Below are 11,246 nucleotides of genomic sequence, written 5' to 3'. Positions count from 1 at the left end.
AGATGAAAATTTGATCTCTGTTGCCCTACAAGTCAGGACCTGATGTTCTTTATGGAAAGCTGTCAGAAGTGGGATTTGAACCCACGCCTCCAATGGAGACTGCGACCTGAACGCAGCGCCTTAGACCGCTCGGCCATTCTGACTGCGAAAGATGATTACATCTAATCCAAAGCGGCGAAAGACATCAGCAATAGTGAGTGTTATTAAGTTGGAGCAAGTCCTATGCATTGGGTGAATTATTCTTCCGAACTTATTGAGAATCTGTAAGATATTCATAGGTAGCAAGATATTTCCAAGGTTCATGGTGAGCTCGTAAGTGTAATTTCAGGAGTTGACCTTGATTACGTGGCAAGGACAGAGTGCCATAAATGTGATACATCTTTAACAGGTCCAACCGAGATTTGAACTCGGATCGTTGGATTCAGAGTCCAGAGTGCTAACCATTACACCATGGAACCCTGGTTTGTCTGCCAGATATTAGGCACGACTAACGCAACAGCTTCCATGTGTAAATGGACAGTGGGTAGTGTACCGAATTGAATAGCTTTTCCTCTCAACGCTTTGCTACCTCTTAAAATCAGGTCCCAGTGAGACCAAGAACAATCACAGAAAAAGTGTCAGATAACTATCACTTTGCTCAATTCGGTCAGGCAAATTAAAAGCAGAATTGTGATATTTGCAAGGTGGAAGGTACCCCTTCAAAACAAAATCCACTGAAGAAAGAAGGACAAAGTACCTGAAGAAAGATAGCTGTAATTGACAAAAAGGTCCAGAGACAGAGTGTTGTTAGAGGCTGGCCACAACATTACTTGTAGGTGACAAGTTGATCTCTGTTGCCCTACAAGTCAGGACCTGATGTTATTGATGGAAAGCTGTCAGAAGTGAGATTTGAACCCACGCCACCAATGGAGACTGCGACCTGAACGCAGCGCCTTAGACCGCTCGGCCATTCTGACTGCGAAAGATAATTACATCTAATCCAAAGCGGCGAAAGACATCAGCAATAGTGAGTGTTAATAAGATGGAGCAAGTCCTATGCATCGGGTGAAAACATGGTGCCGAATGTCTTGAGAAACTGTAAGATATTTATAGGTAGCAAGATATTTCCAAGGTTCATGTTGAGCTCGTAAGTGTAATTTCAGGAGTTGACCTTGATTACGTGGCAAGGACAGAGTGCCATAAATGTGATACATCTTTAACAGGTCCCACCGAGATTTGAACTCTGATCGCTGGATTCAGAGTCCAGAGTGCTAACCATTACACCATGGCACCCTGTTTGCCTGCCAGATATTAGGCACGATTAACGCAACAGCTTCCATGTGTAAATGGACAGTGGGTAGTGTACCGAATTGAATAGCTTTTCCTCTCAACGCTTTGCTACCTCTTAAAATCAGGTCCCAGTGAGACCAAGAGCAATCACAGAAAAAGTGTCAGATAACTATCACTTTGCTCAATTCGGTCTGGCAAATTAAAAGCAGAATTGTGATATTTGCAAGGTGGAAGGTACCCCTTCAAAACAAAATCCACTGAAGAAAGAAGGACAAAGTACCTGAGGAAAGATAGCTCTAATTGACAAGAAGGTCCGGAGACACAGTGTTGTTCGAGGCTGGCCACAACATTACGTGTAGATGAAAATTTGATCTCTGTTGCCCTACAAGTCAGGACCTGATGTTCTTTATGGAAAGCTGTCAGAAGTGGGATTTGAACCCACGCCTCCAATGGAGACTGCGACCTGAACGCAGCGCCTTAGACCGCTCGGCCATTCTGACTGCGAAAGAAACAGTTTGAGAAACTGTAAGATATTTATAGGTAGCAAGATATTTCCAAGGTTCATGTTGAGCTCGTAAGTGTAATTTCAGGAGTTGACCTTGATTACGTGGCAAGGACAGAGTGCCATAAATGTGATACATCTTTAACAGGTTCCACCGAGATTTGAACTCGGATCGCTGGATTCAGAGTCCAGAGTGCTAACCATTACACCATGGCACCCTGTTTGCCTGCCAGATATTAGGCACGATTAACGCAACAGCTTCCATGTGTAAATGGACAGTGGGTAGTGTACCGAATTGAATAGCTTTTCCTCTCAACGCTTTGCTACCTCTTAAAATCAGGTCCCAGTGAGACCAAGAGCAATCACAGAAAAAGTGTCAGATAACTATCACTTTGCTCAATTCGGTCAGGCAAATTAAAAGCAGAATTGTGATATTTGCAAGGTGGAAGGTACCCCTTCAAAACAAAATCCACTGAAGAAAGAAGGACAAAGTACCTGAGGAAAGATAGCTCTAATTGACAAGAAGGTCCGGAGACACAGTGTTGTTCGAGGCTGGCCACAACATTACGTGTAGATGAAAATTTGATCTCTGTTGCCCTACAAGTCAGGACCTGATGTTCTTTATGGAAAGCTGTCAGAAGTGGGATTTGAACCCACGCCTCCAATGGAGACTGCGACCTGAACGCAGCGCCTTAGACCGCTCGGTCATTCTGACTGCGAAAGATGATTACATCTAATCCAAAGCGGCGAAAGACATCAGCAATAGTGAGTGTTATTAAGTTGGAGCAAGTCCTATGCATTGGGTGAATTATTCTTCCGAACTTATTGAGAATCTGTAAGATATTCATAGGTAGCAAGATATTTCCAAGGTTCATGTTGAGCTCGTAAGTGTTATTTCAGGAGTTGACCTTGATTACGTGGCAAGGACAGAGTGCCATAAATGTGATACATCTTTAACAGGTCCAACCGAGATTTGAACTCGGATCGTTGGCTTCAGAGTCCAGAGTGCTAACCATTACACCATGGCACCCAGTTTGTCTGCCAGATATTAGGCACGATTAACGCAACAGCTTCCATGTGTAAATGGACAGTGGGTAGTGTACCGAATTGAATAGCTTTTCCTCTCAACGCTTTGCTACCTCTTAAAATCAGGTCCCAGTGAGACCAAGAACAATCACAGAAAAAGTGTCAGATAACTATCACTTTGCTCAATACGGTCAGGCAAATTAAAAGCAGAATTGTGATATTTGCAAGGTGGAAGGTACCCCTTCAAAACAAAATCCACTGAAGAAAGAAGGACAAAGTACCTGAAGAAAGATAGCTGTAATTGACAAAAAGGTCCAGAGACAGAGTGTTGTTAGAGGCTGGCCACAACATCACTTGTAGGTGACAAGTTGATCACTGTTGCCCTACAAGTCAGGACCTGATGTTATTGATGGAAAGCTGTCAGAAGTGAGATTTGAACCCACGCCACCAATGGAGACTGCGACCTGAACGCAGCGCCTTAGACCGCTCGGCCATTCTGACTGCGAAAGATAATTACATCTAATCCAAAGCGGCGAAAGACATCAGCAATAGTGAGTGTTAATAAGATGGAGCAAGTCCTATGCATCGGGTGAAAACATGGTGCCGAATGTCTTGAGAAACTGTAAGATATTTATAGGTAGCAAGATATTTCCAAGGTTCATGTTGAGCTCGTAAGTGTAATTTCAGGAGTTGACCTTGATTACGTGGCAAGGACAGAGTGCCATAAATGTGATACATCTTTAACAGGTCCCACTGAGATTTGAACTCGGATCGCTGGATTCAGAGTCCAGAGTGCTAACCATTACACCATGGCACCCTGTTTGCCTGCCAGATATTAGGCACGATTAACGCAACAGCTTCCATGTGTAAATGGACAGTGGGTAGTGTACCGAATTGAATAGCTTTTCCTCTCAACGCTTTGCTACCTCTTAAAATCAGGTCCCAGTGAGACCAAGAGCAATCACAGAAAAAGTGTCAGATAACTATCACTTTGCTCAATTCGGTCTGGCAAATTAAAAGCAGAATTGTGATATTTGCAAGGTGGAAGGTACCCCTTCAAAACAAAATCCACTGAAGAAAGAAGGACAAAGTACCTGAGGAAAGATAGCTCTAATTGACAAGAAGGTCCGGAGACACAGTGTTGTTCGAGGCTGGCCACAACATTACGTGTAGATGAAAATTTGATCTCTGTTGCCCTACAAGTCAGGACCTGATGTTCTTTATGGAAAGCTGTCAGAAGTGGGATTTGAACCCACGCCTCCAATGGAGACTGCGACCTGAACGCAGCGCCTTAGACCGCTCGGCCATTCTGACTGCGAAAGATGATTACATCTAATCCAAAGCGGCGAAAGACATCAGCAATAGTGAGTGTTATTAAGTTGGAGCAAGTCCTATGCATTGGGTGAATTATTCTTCCGAACTTATTGAGAATCTGTAAGATATTCATAGGTAGCAAGATATTTCCAAGGTTCATGGTGAGCTCGTAAGTGTAATTTCAGGAGTTGACCTTGATTACGTGGCAAGGACAGAGTGCCATAAATGTGATACATCTTTAACAGGTCCAACCGAGATTTGAACTCGGATCGTTGGATTCAGAGTCCAGAGTGCTAACCATTACACCATGGAACCCTGGTTTGTCTGCCAGATATTAGGCACGACTAACGCAACAGCTTCCATGTGTAAATGGACAGTGGGTAGTGTACCGAATTGAATAGCTTTTCCTCTCAACGCTTTGCTACCTCTTAAAATCAGGTCCCAGTGAGACCAAGAACAATCACAGAAAAAGTGTCAGATAACTATCACTTTGCTCAATTCTGTCAGGCAAATTAAAAGCAGAATTGTGATATTTGCAAGGTGGAAGGTACCCCTTCAAAACAAAATCCACTGAAGAAAGAAGGACAAAGTACCTGAAGAAAGATAGCTGTAATTGACAAAAAGGTCCAGAGACAGAGTGTTGTTAGAGGCTGGCCACAACATTACGTGTAGGTGACAAGTTGATCTCTGTTGCCCTACAAGTCAGGACCTGATGTTCTTGATGGAAAGCTGTCAGAAGTGAGATTTGAACCCACGCCACCAATGGAGACTGCGACCTGAACGCAGCGCCTTAGACCGCTCGGCCATTCTGACTGCGAAAGATAATTACATCTAATCCAAAGCGGCGAAAGACATCAGCAATAGTGAGTGTTATTAAGTTGGAGCAAGTCCTATGCATTGGGTGAATTATTCTTCCGAAGTTATTGAGAATCTGTAAGATATTCATAGGTAGCAAGATATTTCCAAGGTTCATGTTGAGCTCGTAAGTGTAATTTCAGGAGTTGACCTTGATTACGTGGCAAGGACAGAGTGCCATAAATGTGATACATCTTTAACAGGTCCCACTGAGATTTGAACTCGGATCGCTGGATTCAGAGTCCAGGGTGCTAACCATTACACCATGGAACCCTGGTTTTCAGCAATGAATTAGGCACGACTAACTCAACAGCTTCCATGTGTAAATGGACAGTGGGTAGTGTACCGAATTGAATAGCTTTTCCTCTCAACGCTTTGCTACCTCTTAAAATCAGGTCCCAGTGAGACCAAGAACAATCACAGAAAAAGTGTCAGATAACTATCACTTTGCTCAATTCTGTCAGGCAAATTAAAAGCAGAATTGTGATATTTGCAAGGTGGAAGGTACCCCTTCAAAACAATTGACAAGAAGGTCCGGAGACACAGTGTTGTTCGAGGCTGGCCACAACATTACGTGTAGGTGAAAATTTGATCTCTGTTCTTTACAAGTCAGGACCTGATGTTCTTGATGGAAAGCTGTCAGAAGTGGGATTTGAACCCACGCCTCCAATGGAGACTGCGACCTGAACGCAGCGCCTTAGACCGCTCGGCCATTCTGACTGCGAAAGATGATTACATCTAATCCAAAGCGGCGAAAGACATCAGCAATAGTGAGTGTTATTAAGTTGGAGCAAGTCCTATGCATTGGGTGAATTATTCTTCCGAACTTATTGAGAATCTGTAAGATATTCATAGGTAGCAAGATTTTTCCAAGGGTCATGCTGAGCTCGTAAGTGTAATTTCATGAGTTGACATTGATTACGTGGCAAGGACAAAGTGCCATAAATGTGATACATCTTTAACAGGTCCCACCGAGATTTGAACTCGGATCGTTGGCTTCAGAGTCCAGAGTGCTAACCATTACACCATGGCACCCTGTTTGCCTGCCAGATATTAGGCACGATTAACGCAACAGCTTCCATGTGTAAATGGACAGTGGGTAGTGTACCGAATTGAATAGCTTTTCCTCTCAACGCTTTGCTACCTCTTAAAATCAGGTCCCAGTGAGACCAAGAACAATCACAGAAAAAGTGTCAGATAACTATCACTTTGCTCAATTCTGTCAGGCAAATTAAAAGCAGAATTGTGGTATTTGCAAGGTGGAAGGTACCCCTTCAAAACAAAATCCACTGAAGAAAGAAGGACAAAGTACCTGAAGAAAGATAGCTGTAATTGACAAAAAGGTCCAGAGACAGAGTGTTGTTAGAGGCTGGCCACAACATTACGTGTAGGTGACAAGTTGATCTCTGTTGCCCTACAAGTCAGGACCTGATGTTCTTGATGGAAAGCTGTCAGAAGTGAGATTTGAACCCACGCCACCAATGGAGACTGCGACCTGAACGCAGCGCCTCAGACCGCTCGGCCATTCTGACTGCGAAAGATAATTACATCTAATCCAAAGCGGCGAAAGACATCAGCAATAGTGAGTGTTAATAAGATGGAGCAAGTCCTATGCATCGGGTGAAAACATGGTGCCGAATGTCTTGAGAAACTGTAAGATATTTATAGGTAGCAAGATTTTTCCAAGGGTCATGTTGAGCTCGTAAGTGTAATTTCAGGAGTTGACATTGATTACGTGGCAAGGACAAAGTGCCATAAATGTGATACATCTTTAATAGGTCCCACCGAGATTTGAACTCGGATCGCTGGAGTCAAAGTCCAGAGTGCTAACCATTACACCATGGCACCCAGTTTGTCTGCCAGATATTAGGCACGATTAACGCAACAGCTTCCATGTGTAAATGGACAGTGGGTAGTGTACCGAATTGAATAGCTTTTCCTCTCAACGCTTTGCTACCTCTTAAAATCAGGTCCCAGTGAGACCAAGAACAATCACAGAAAAAGTGTCAGATAACTATCACTTTGCTCAATTCTGTCAGGCAAATTAAAAGCAGAATTGTGATATTTGCAAGGTGGAAGGTACCCCTTAAAAACAAAATCCATTGAAGAAAGAAGGACAAAGTACCTGAAGAAAGATAGCTGTAATTGACAAAAAGGTCCAGAGACAGAGTGTTGTTAGAGGCTGGCCACAACATTACGTGTAGGTGACAAGTTGATCTCTGTTGCCCTACAAGTCAGGACCTGATGTTCTTGATGGAAAGCTGTCAGAAGTGAGATTTGAACCCACGCCACCAATGGAGACTGCGACCTGAACGCAGCGCCTTAGACCGCTCGGCCATTCTGACTGCGAAAGATAATTACATCTAATCCAAAGCGGCGAAAGACATCAGCAATAGTGAGTGTTAATAAGATGGAGCAAGTCCTATGCATCGGGTGAAAACATGGTGCCGAATGTCTTGAGAAACTGTAAGATATTTATAGGTAGCAAGATTTTTCCAAGGGTCATGTTGAGCTCGTAAGTGTAATTTCAGGAGTTGACATTGATTACGTGGCAAGGACAAAGTGCCATAAATGTGATACATCTTTAACAGGTCCCACCGAGATTTGAACTCGGATCGCTGGAGTCAAAGTCCAGAGTGCTAACCATTACACCATGGAACCCTGTTTGTCTGCCAGATATTAGGCACGACTAACGCAACAGCTTCCATGTGTAAATGGACAGTGGGTAGTGTACCGAATTGAATAGCTTTTCCTCTCAACGCTTTGCTACCTCTTAAAATCAGGTCCCAGTGAGACCAAGAACAATCACAGAAAAAGTGTCAGATAACTATCACTTTGCTCAATTCGGTCAGGCAAATTAAAAGCAGAATTGTGATATTTGCAAGGTGGAAGGTACCCCTTCAAAACAAAATCCACTGAAGAAACAAGGACAAAGTACCTGAGGAAAGATAGCTCTAATTGACAAGAAGGTCCGGAGACACAGTGTTGTTCGAGGCTGGCCACAACATTACGTGTAGATGAAAATTTGATCTCTGTTGCCCTACAAGTCAGGACCTGATGTTCTTTATGGAAAGCTGTCAGAAGTGGGATTTGAACCCACGCCTCCAATGGAGACTGCGACCTGAACGCAGCGCCTTAGACCGCTCGGCCATTCTGACTGCGAAAGATGATTACATCTAATCCAAAGCGGCGAAAGACATCAGCAATAGTGAGTGTTATTAAGTTGGAGCAAGTCCTATGCATTGGGTGAATTATTCTTCCGAACTTATTGAGAATCTGTAAGATATTCATAGGTAGCAAGATATTTCCAAGGTTCATGGTGAGCTCGTAAGTGTAATTTCAGGAGTTGACCTTGATTACGTGGCAAGGACAGAGTGCCATAAATGTGATACATCTTTAACAGGTCCAACCGAGATTTGAACTCGGATCGTTGGATTCAGAGTCCAGAGTGCTAACCATTACACCATGGAACCCTGTTTGTCTGCCAGATATTAGGCACGACTAACGCAACAGCTTCCATGTGTAAATGGACAGTGGGTAGTGTACCGAATTGAATAGCTTTTCCTCTCAACGCTTTGCTACCTCTTAAAATCAGGTCCCAGTGAGACCAAGAACAATCACAGAAAAAGTGTCAGATAACTATCACTTTGCTCAATTCGGTCAGGCAAATTAAAAGCAGAATTGTGATATTTGCAAGGTGGAAGGTACCCCTTCAAAACAAAATCCACTGAAGAAAGAAGGACAAAGTACCTGAAGAAAGATAGCTGTAATTGACAAAAAGGTCCAGAGACAGAGTGTTGTTAGAGGCTGGCCACAACATTACTTGTAGGTGACAAGTTGATCTCTGTTGCCCTACAAGTCAGGACCTGATGTTATTGATGGAAAGCTGTCAGAAGTGAGATTCGAACCCACGCCACCAATGGAGACTGCGACCTGAACGCAGCGCCTTAGACCGCTCGGCCATTCTGACTGCGAAAGATAATTACATCTAATCCAAAGCGGCGAAAGACATCAGCAATAGTGCGTGTTAATAAGATGGAGCAAGTCCTATGCATCGGGTGAAAACATGGTGCCGAATGTCTTGAGAAACTGTAAGATATTTATAGGTAGCAAGATATTTCCAAGGTTCATGTTGAGCTCGTAAGTGTAATTTCAGGAGTTGACCTTGATTACGTGGCAAGGACAGAGTGCCATAAATGTGATACATCTTTAACAGGTCCCACCGAGATTTGAACTCTGATCGCTGGATTCAGAGTCCAGAGTGCTAACCATTACACCATGGAACCCTGTTTGTCTGCCAGATATTAGGCACGACTAACGCAACAGCTTCCATGTGTAAATGGACAGTGGGTAGTGTACCGAATTGAATAGCTTTTCCTCTCAACGCTTTGCTACCTCTTAAAATCAGGTCCCAGTGAGACCAAGAACAATCACAGAAAAAGTGTCAGATAACTATCACTTTGCTCAATTCGGTCAGGCAAATTAAAAGCAGAATTGTGATATTTGCAAGGTGGAAGGTACCCCTTCAAAACAAAATCCACTGAAGAAACAAGGACAAAGTACCTGAGGAAAGATAGCTCTAATTGACAAGAAGGTCCGGAGACACAGTGTTGTTCGAGGCTGGCCACAACATTACGTGTAGATGAAAATTTGATCTCTGTTGCCCTACAAGTCAGGACCTGATGTTCTTTATGGAAAGCTGTCAGAAGTGGGATTTGAACCCACGCCTCCAATGGAGACTGCGACCTGAACGCAGCGCCTTAGACCGCTCGGCCATTCTGACTGCGAAAGATGATTACATCTAATCCAAAGCGGCGAAAGACATCAGCAATAGTGAGTGTTATTAAGTTGGAGCAAGTCCTATGCATTGGGTGAATTATTCTTCCGAACTTATTGAGAATCTGTAAGATATTCATAGGTAGCAAGATATTTCCAAGGTTCATGGTGAGCTCGTAAGTGTAATTTCAGGAGTTGACCTTGATTACGTGGCAAGGACAGAGTGCCATAAATGTGATACATCTTTAACAGGTCCAACCGAGATTTGAACTCGGATCGTTGGATTCAGAGTCCAGAGTGCTAAGCATTACACAATGGAACCCTGGTTTGTCTGCCAGATATTAGGCACGACTAACGCAACAGCTTCCATGTGTAAATGGACAGTGGGTAGTGTACCGAATTGAATAGCTTTTCCTCTCAACGCTTTGCTACCTCTTAAAATCAGGTCCCAGTGAGACCAAGAACAATCACAGAAAAAGTGTCAGATAACTATCACTTTGCTCAATTCGGTCAGGCAAATTAAAAGCAGAATTGTGATATTTGCAAGGTGGAAGGTACCCCTTCAAAACAAAATCCACTGAAGAAAGAAGGACAAAGTACCTGAAGAAAGATAGCTGTAATTGACAAAAAGGTCCAGAGACAGAGTGTTGTTAGAGGCTGGCCACAACATTACTTGTAGGTGACAAGTTGATCTCTGTTGCCCTACAAGTCAGGACCTGATGTTATTGATGGAAAGCTGTCAGAAGTGAGATTCGAACCCACGCCACCAATGGAGACTGCGACCTGAACGCAGCGCCTTAGACCGCTCGGCCATTCTGACTGCGAAAGATAATTACATCTAATCCAAAGCGGCGAAAGACATCAGCAATAGTGCGTGTTAATAAGATGGAGCAAGTCCTATGCATCGGGTGAAAACATGGTGCCGAATGTCTTGAGAAACTGTAAGATATTTATAGGTAGCAAGATATTTCCAAGGTTCATGTTGAGCTCGTAAGTGTAATTTCAGGAGTTGACCTTGATTACGTGGCAAGGACAGAGTGCCATAAATGTGATACATCTTTAACAGGTCCCACCGAGATTTGAACTCTGATCGCTGGATTCAGAGTCCAGAGTGCTAACCATTACACCATGGCACCCTGTTTGCCTGCCAGATATTAGGCACGATTAACGCAACAGCTTCCATGTGTAAATGGACAGTGGGTAGTGTACCGAATTGAATAGCTTTTCCTCTCAACGCTTTGCTACCTCTTAAAATCAGGTCCCAGTGAGACCAAGAGCAATCACAGAAAAAGTGTCAGATAATCCACTGAAGAAAGAAGGACAAAGTACCTGAGGAAAGATAGCTCTAATTGACAAGAAGGTCCGGAGACACAGTGTTGTTCGAGGCTGGCCACAACATTACGTGTAGATGAAAATTTGATCTCTGTTGCCCTACAAGTCAGAACCTGATGTTCTTTATGGAAAGCTGTCAGAAGTGGGATTTGAACCCACGCCTCCAATGGAG

General features: G+C 43.5%; 24 non-coding genes across 24 annotated transcripts; all 24 read right to left on the bottom strand.

Moving 5' to 3' along the window:
• Nucleotides 1-60: 60 nt before the first annotated feature.
• On the bottom strand, nucleotides 61-143 carry trnal-cag (transfer RNA leucine (anticodon CAG)). The gene has a single exon. It is a non-coding gene; the product is annotated as a tRNA-Leu (tRNA).
• Nucleotides 144-386: 243 nt separating this feature from the next.
• On the bottom strand, nucleotides 387-458 carry trnaq-cug (transfer RNA glutamine (anticodon CUG)). Its single transcript has one exon. It is a non-coding gene; the product is annotated as a tRNA-Gln (tRNA).
• Nucleotides 459-873: 415 nt separating this feature from the next.
• On the bottom strand, nucleotides 874-956 carry trnal-cag (transfer RNA leucine (anticodon CAG)). The gene has a single exon. It is a non-coding gene; the product is annotated as a tRNA-Leu (tRNA).
• A 244-nt stretch (nucleotides 957-1,200) lies between these two features.
• On the bottom strand, nucleotides 1,201-1,272 carry trnaq-cug (transfer RNA glutamine (anticodon CUG)). Its single transcript has one exon. It is a non-coding gene; the product is annotated as a tRNA-Gln (tRNA).
• Nucleotides 1,273-1,686: 414 nt separating this feature from the next.
• On the bottom strand, nucleotides 1,687-1,769 carry trnal-cag (transfer RNA leucine (anticodon CAG)). The gene has a single exon. It is a non-coding gene; the product is annotated as a tRNA-Leu (tRNA).
• A 148-nt stretch (nucleotides 1,770-1,917) lies between these two features.
• Nucleotides 1,918-1,989, bottom strand: trnaq-cug (transfer RNA glutamine (anticodon CUG)). Its single transcript has one exon. It is a non-coding gene; the product is annotated as a tRNA-Gln (tRNA).
• Nucleotides 1,990-2,403: 414 nt separating this feature from the next.
• trnal-cag (transfer RNA leucine (anticodon CAG)) lies at nucleotides 2,404-2,486 on the bottom strand. Its single transcript has one exon. It is a non-coding gene; the product is annotated as a tRNA-Leu (tRNA).
• A 729-nt stretch (nucleotides 2,487-3,215) lies between these two features.
• trnal-cag (transfer RNA leucine (anticodon CAG)) lies at nucleotides 3,216-3,298 on the bottom strand. The gene has a single exon. It is a non-coding gene; the product is annotated as a tRNA-Leu (tRNA).
• A 244-nt stretch (nucleotides 3,299-3,542) lies between these two features.
• trnaq-cug (transfer RNA glutamine (anticodon CUG)) lies at nucleotides 3,543-3,614 on the bottom strand. The gene has a single exon. It is a non-coding gene; the product is annotated as a tRNA-Gln (tRNA).
• A 414-nt stretch (nucleotides 3,615-4,028) lies between these two features.
• Nucleotides 4,029-4,111, bottom strand: trnal-cag (transfer RNA leucine (anticodon CAG)). Its single transcript has one exon. It is a non-coding gene; the product is annotated as a tRNA-Leu (tRNA).
• Nucleotides 4,112-4,354: 243 nt separating this feature from the next.
• Nucleotides 4,355-4,426, bottom strand: trnaq-cug (transfer RNA glutamine (anticodon CUG)). Its single transcript has one exon. It is a non-coding gene; the product is annotated as a tRNA-Gln (tRNA).
• Nucleotides 4,427-4,841: 415 nt separating this feature from the next.
• trnal-cag (transfer RNA leucine (anticodon CAG)) lies at nucleotides 4,842-4,924 on the bottom strand. Its single transcript has one exon. It is a non-coding gene; the product is annotated as a tRNA-Leu (tRNA).
• Nucleotides 4,925-5,167: 243 nt separating this feature from the next.
• Nucleotides 5,168-5,239, bottom strand: trnaq-cug (transfer RNA glutamine (anticodon CUG)). Its single transcript has one exon. It is a non-coding gene; the product is annotated as a tRNA-Gln (tRNA).
• A 364-nt stretch (nucleotides 5,240-5,603) lies between these two features.
• trnal-cag (transfer RNA leucine (anticodon CAG)) lies at nucleotides 5,604-5,686 on the bottom strand. Its single transcript has one exon. It is a non-coding gene; the product is annotated as a tRNA-Leu (tRNA).
• Nucleotides 5,687-6,742: 1,056 nt separating this feature from the next.
• On the bottom strand, nucleotides 6,743-6,814 carry trnaq-uug (transfer RNA glutamine (anticodon UUG)). The gene has a single exon. It is a non-coding gene; the product is annotated as a tRNA-Gln (tRNA).
• Nucleotides 6,815-7,228: 414 nt separating this feature from the next.
• trnal-cag (transfer RNA leucine (anticodon CAG)) lies at nucleotides 7,229-7,311 on the bottom strand. The gene has a single exon. It is a non-coding gene; the product is annotated as a tRNA-Leu (tRNA).
• A 244-nt stretch (nucleotides 7,312-7,555) lies between these two features.
• trnaq-uug (transfer RNA glutamine (anticodon UUG)) lies at nucleotides 7,556-7,627 on the bottom strand. Its single transcript has one exon. It is a non-coding gene; the product is annotated as a tRNA-Gln (tRNA).
• A 414-nt stretch (nucleotides 7,628-8,041) lies between these two features.
• On the bottom strand, nucleotides 8,042-8,124 carry trnal-cag (transfer RNA leucine (anticodon CAG)). The gene has a single exon. It is a non-coding gene; the product is annotated as a tRNA-Leu (tRNA).
• Nucleotides 8,125-8,367: 243 nt separating this feature from the next.
• On the bottom strand, nucleotides 8,368-8,439 carry trnaq-cug (transfer RNA glutamine (anticodon CUG)). Its single transcript has one exon. It is a non-coding gene; the product is annotated as a tRNA-Gln (tRNA).
• Nucleotides 8,440-8,853: 414 nt separating this feature from the next.
• trnal-cag (transfer RNA leucine (anticodon CAG)) lies at nucleotides 8,854-8,936 on the bottom strand. The gene has a single exon. It is a non-coding gene; the product is annotated as a tRNA-Leu (tRNA).
• A 244-nt stretch (nucleotides 8,937-9,180) lies between these two features.
• On the bottom strand, nucleotides 9,181-9,252 carry trnaq-cug (transfer RNA glutamine (anticodon CUG)). Its single transcript has one exon. It is a non-coding gene; the product is annotated as a tRNA-Gln (tRNA).
• A 414-nt stretch (nucleotides 9,253-9,666) lies between these two features.
• trnal-cag (transfer RNA leucine (anticodon CAG)) lies at nucleotides 9,667-9,749 on the bottom strand. The gene has a single exon. It is a non-coding gene; the product is annotated as a tRNA-Leu (tRNA).
• Nucleotides 9,750-10,479: 730 nt separating this feature from the next.
• On the bottom strand, nucleotides 10,480-10,562 carry trnal-cag (transfer RNA leucine (anticodon CAG)). Its single transcript has one exon. It is a non-coding gene; the product is annotated as a tRNA-Leu (tRNA).
• Nucleotides 10,563-10,806: 244 nt separating this feature from the next.
• Nucleotides 10,807-10,878, bottom strand: trnaq-cug (transfer RNA glutamine (anticodon CUG)). Its single transcript has one exon. It is a non-coding gene; the product is annotated as a tRNA-Gln (tRNA).
• Nucleotides 10,879-11,246: the final 368 nt, after the last annotated feature.

This window comes from Limanda limanda, chromosome 6 (genome assembly GCF_963576545.1).
Source record: "Limanda limanda chromosome 6, fLimLim1.1, whole genome shotgun sequence".
Taxonomy (NCBI): Eukaryota; Metazoa; Chordata; class Actinopteri; order Pleuronectiformes; family Pleuronectidae; genus Limanda; species Limanda limanda.
This window is presented reverse-complemented; position numbering and strand designations above follow the sequence as displayed.